We start from the raw sequence: 6,000 nt of genomic DNA, 5'->3' as shown, positions 1-6,000 counted from the left end.
GGAAGTTCAAATATCATGCTGTTGGGGAGAAATTAGGTAATCTTCTCACCTCAAATTTCCATTCATTGAGACACTTTCTGTGCATGTGTGTATGTGTGCATGTGTGTACGTGTGTCAATTCAATGATACACTTTTTGTGCATTTGCGTATGTGTGTGTGTGTGTACGTGTGGAAAGTCAATGATAAACTTTTTTGTGTGTGTGTGCGTGTGAGTTTGTTTGTGTGTCTGGCATTGTTAGCTGAGTGAATGCCTGAACAAATTGCGTGTGTTACATCTCAGGCGGGAGCAGAGTTTTGTGTTGAATGGAGCAAGAGCAAAACCTTTTGAAGAGCTAAGACAAAGTGGAGCAGAGCAAGAGGTAGGGTGGCGTTGGTGGTGGTGGAGGGGGCATGGAGGGGCACAGAGTGTACCCAGCAGAGTGCCACAAGCAACAGGGGGGAAGAGATCCCCACCAGCCTGCTAATGCATGGTGGTGGTTGACAGACGTGGGCAGTCAAAGGCTGCCCACGTCTGTGTGTGCCAATTACATACAATTTGCTAGTGGTGGCAATGTGGTTACTCATTGCCAGTTTATATATATATATATATATATATATATATATATATATATATATATATATAAACAATACGCATGCCCAAGCACGAATGCATGCATGCGCGTACACACACACCCACAAACATAGTCACACTTGCTCTTGTTATTTAAACATGCGTACAACTAATAATATCGTTGTATTGATTCTTGCACATTTTGAGAATTTGAAATCTCCCCCTAGGCGATCAGTCAAATCAAATCTAATATAATCTCCAAACTCCAAGGCTGAGCTGTGCAGGGTGTCACTCTGCTGTGCTCTCTGTGAGAGTATGTAGCGACACAGCCGCTTAACAATGGGACTTCTGCTACGGCGACCTTGTAGCTGGTTAGCTGGTCGGGATCAGCGAGCACCAATATGAGAGAAGACCACTGACCATGGCTCAGTGGCATCAAGGAGACCGGGAGAACCTTGTTCTCTGAGACGTGAGCTTTGTTCCCTTCCCCAGTAGATTTCCCATGATGCACTGGGAGGATTTGGTTGAGGCCAGGGTATCTAAATCACAACCAAAGCTTTAGCGACATGTCATACGGGCCAGAACTTTAAACAATGTAGAAACGTAATTTAAATTATAAATTATTCTCTTTAACCTCTGTTCTGGTCCAAGCTGATCTGTTCTGGTTGGTTTGAGGACTTGAATGAAAGGAAATCAATAGAAAATATTGTCCCCTTACCTGTAAAGACAATTCCAGATAAAGAACAAGACCATTCCAGATGTCCAACTGAATTTGAATTAGTGTGTGTGTGTGTGTGTGTGTGTGTGTGTGTGTGTGTGTGTGTGTGTGTGTGTGTGTGTGTGTGTGTGTGTGTGTGTGTGTGTGTGTGTGTGTGGGGGGGGGGGGGTTTGTATATCTGCCTGGTTGCATTTTGGGAAGTGGAAGGGGGGTTGTTAAGTGGACTGACGAGGTGAGTGTATGTGTGTGTATATCTTTACCCCCGGTCCTGCCTTAACTTTTCATTTCCGTCGCGTCCATCTGTCTTACTCACCGCTTCCTGTGGAAATTTAACACCGAACGACAAGTGAGAGGATGCTGACCCGACCACCTCCCCGAACCCCACCGCAGGAGATCAAGGTCGGGTTACGCTGGAAGCTCAGGGCCAGGAAATCAGCTCCGTCCGTGCTTGTTTAAACTGAAACAAACGTGTGTCACCGCGGGCCGCTAATTGAGTTCAGGAGCACGCATAGGGCGAAGGCTTCTGAGAGGCCGCTGCCACGCTGCGACTTACACTGTTGGTTAATGAGAACGGGTTCAAATGCTACCAAAGCCTACAACTGCCGCATCTAAATCATTGATATGTATATATTTGTTGACGCCTCTATTCTAACCGGTAAATGGGAGCCATTTACCCGTTACTAGCGAGCGCACAGGGATTACGACGTACTTGGTGTGTGCCAGAGTTTCCCGCCTTTGTGGCGATCCTGCAATGTTACATGCTGCCTAACTAATGTCAGTTAGGCAGATGGATAGATAGACAGTTTGATACACAGAAAAAATACTATTGTTCTTTCCCCCTTGTCTAGGTGTCATAGTTTCCAACATATCAAGTAACAATAACAAACAAGATAATCCGCTTCAAGGGGATTTATCTACCCTGTGTTTGAATCTGTAACCGTTTGTTTAAAAGTACAGTACTCCTTGACAACATTCCGCCGTATTCTTATTTATTTACTATCCTGGCAAGAGTGTTTTGGTCATAGGTATATACTGTATATTCACTAACTGCTGCTATTTGTATAGAGAGGGAGACAGCAGCTAAATCGTGGCCTTGGCGGCCATGTTGAAACCGTCCCTTCGTCATGTTTGTTGAAAAAACTCGACCTGGTGTTTGGGATACAGATTGTAGCGCTGTAATGACTGTTTACAGCTATAGCTTTGGCACACACGCACAAACTAACACAAACGCATGCACGCACACACACAAACACACACACGTTGACAGTGCTGCGTTGTTGGGGAACATGCATGGCGTACTCGTGGACTATCCCCCGTGGACGAGCGGATCTGTAAACACACAACGGCTCACGTACACACACACACACACACACACACACACACACACACACACACACACACACACACACACACACACACACACACACACACACACACACATTCTTGTTCCACTTCAGGAAATATCTCTACTACAAAAATTGCAATAAAAGTTCCAAATTTTTTCCATTTTCTTCTCACAAGCCATACATTGATTAAGATCATTGTTTGCTCTGACATTTCAGTCGAGGGAAGTATGCTGGCCTGATAGAGCCAAAGAGGATTTCAGTTTATGCAAGTCATGCTCTCTGGTATTTCAAAACCATTTTTCAAGTCTTTTGTAAACAGCCATGCTAGCACTAAAAATAACAAAAAAATCAAGAATCTTTCAGGGAAAAAAACGATTGGTCCAACGCGGGCTCTCACGGAACGACCTATCCCACAAGGTATTAAGCACTGAGGCTTTGTTTTCTGGAAGGTTCTTCATCAGACATGCCGTCATCTCCTAATAACAGACCAGTTCATGAGAATATTCAGCTCAACAAGGTGCTGCTGAGAGACATCCTAACCCCCCCCCCCCCCCCCCCCCCAAATTAAAGATAATCCCTTAATGAAACTGTTTCAAGGATTCAAGGAGTCAAACATCCACATAAACAGTGTGGGAGCAAGGCGCTCTGCTGTACACCATGACACTATCATGTCTTAGCGCTCCTGTTGCGCTTTGTTCATTGTTTTTTTCCTTGTTCTGAATGTCGATTTAATGTTGATGTCGGCGAAATCTTTCGTTTCAATTTGGTTATTTTGACAAAAACAGCAGTGACCTGCTGTGAGTATACCTGTTGAAGAATAAAGAAAACCCTTACATTGATTCCTACTTTGGCACTCCGCGGTCCAAAAGTGGTTGCGATACACTTTAAATACTTATGCTTTGATAGTTCCAAAGTATTGGTTTAATATAATGTACAATAAATAATACAGGTACATTAACAGTACCAATGACGCCAAATGTGAAAATAGTAAGGCCATTACTACTCAGGGTGAAATAGCATAGTTAGTGTGTTCGAGTCCCAGCCACAAGGTACTGTGTACAATCGCTTATGCCCGCAACCTCCTGTAGACTCCTTTGAGCAAGAGGCCTATCCTATCCTATCATAACTAAATCATATTTATTATAAGTGTTTGATTAACTTTGTTGACACAGCATATCGCCATGCTGGCAGATAACGTTTGGTTGTTTGGTTAGACATGCCGCTGCAGCTACAGAAAATCAGGAGTGTGCTTTTAAGTCTCTCCTTCTCTGCCTCTTGTGATGTGGTGAAGGTGAAGACAAGCTTCTGAGCGGAGACATAAGGGTAACAAATACCAACACGTAACCGGACCTTATGAAGAGAAAGCCTCACTGACACACAGGGTTTTAACGTCAGGAACACACGGGTGGCTTCATGTTTCTGAATGTACGCTGCGCTTAGCAAGTCGATTCTGAGTTTAAAATGAAGTCGGCTTTTCAAAAGAAAATTAGGATGTTTTCATCAAGCAAAGTAACAATAATCTGTCCAAGATGTAAAGTAATAGCGGCATGGGTTGGCGCACACATTGAATTGAATTAAGAGGATTTGATGTGCTGAAAGGGTTTAGTGAAGCTCATCATCTCAGCACAGACACACAGACACACGTACACATATGTATACACACACAAATTCATGCAGGCAAACACAAACACACAGACACAAATACAGACATAGAGACATACACACACAAAACACACACAAATATATACGAAACACTCAAATTCAATCGCACAGACACACGCACACGTCAACACGCACACTCAATTGAGAAACACCTTAATATTAGTTTAGCTGGCAGTCTGCGCCAGAGGGAGCGGGGAAGGAGTGTAACAGTAGAGGTCCCTGGGATTCCCAGAGATCAGGAAGTGTATTTCAACCTCACTTCCCATGCGGCGAGGAGCCAGCTAAATCTCATAAGCCCCCATATCATTGTATAATGGCATAACGCCGTTTATCACCTCTGCTTCTTCCACAGACCTCCATGCTCCCTCGCCTCTCCCCCCCCCCAGGCCAGGTGAGCTAGTCTGGGACCAGGCTTTATTCATGGTCCCCTCAGGACCGGTGGACCGCCAGACTGCAGCAGGTGTGGGAGCCGAACCCAGGACTGTTTCACTTTCACTGTGTTTACCTCCCTCTTTCTTGCTGTGTCGCTCACTCTACATATCCCTCTCCCCCCCTCTCTCTCTCTACTTATCCCTCATTCTCTCTCTCTCTACTTATATCACTCTTTATTGTTCTCTTCCTGTCTGCAATTATCTCTGTCTCTGTCTCCCTATGTCCCTCTCACACAATATCACTCTGTCTCCTTCTCTACCTCTCTGTTTAAAATGTATCTCTTACTTTACCTCAGCTGTCCCCCTCTTTGTTACTGTCTGTCTGTCTGTCTGTCTGTCTGTCTGTCTGTCTGTCTGTCTGTCTGTCTGTCTGTCTGTCTGTCTGTCTGTCTGTCTGTATGTCTGTCTCTCTCTCTCTCTCTCTCTCTCTCTCTCTCTCTCTCTCTCTCTCTCTCTCTCTCTCTCTCTCTCTCTCTCTCTCTCTCGCTCTCTCTCTCTCTCTCTCTCTCTCTCTCTCTCTCTCTCTCTCTCTCTCTCTCTCTCTCTCTCTCTCCCTCTCATGTCTCTCATTCACTTGGCATTGTTCGCTCTCATTCACTTCACTTCAGCTCAACGTCATCAGCCTCTGCTCAAATGATTTAGACTTTGTATACAGTTTCTCATTTGAATCCTTCTTTGTTTCTCTGTTTCAACTGGATTCTCGGGTAATGTGTTTCCTTTCTATCCATAATTTACCAAATAATGGAGATATTCTTTCTTTCTTTCTTTCATGTTTATTTCGAATATGTAGACAAAACAAAAACAACGAATTTTGCCAATTACAACAATAAAGCCATTCAAGAATGAATAATAAAAACAATAATAATAATAGTAATAGTAAAAATAAAAAGCAAAAAGAAACAAGAAATAAAAATAAACATTAATGTAAACATATCCGAAAAGGATTGAGAAGAAGTAAAAACGTATGTACTCCCACCCCTCTTATTACTTACTCTGTATAATAATAATAATAATAATAATAATAATAATAATAATAATAATAATAATAATAATAATAATAACAATAATAATAATAAATGAATATAAAAATGTTATGTTATATAAATAAATAAACATATGTAAGTATGTACATATTTATATATTTCTACAACATACATATACATATATATATACATATATATACATATGAGCGAGAACATTCCTTGAGAAAGAGCTAGAGGTAGAGACAGAGAGAGTGATAGGGATTTATAGCCCCAGCTGACCCTGTGTGTGGCTTTAGGGAGAGAAGCTGTC

Source organism: Gadus morhua, chromosome 20 (genome assembly GCF_902167405.1).
Source record: "Gadus morhua chromosome 20, gadMor3.0, whole genome shotgun sequence".
NCBI lineage: Eukaryota > Metazoa > Chordata > Actinopteri > Gadiformes > Gadidae > Gadus > Gadus morhua.
This window is presented reverse-complemented; position numbering follows the sequence as displayed.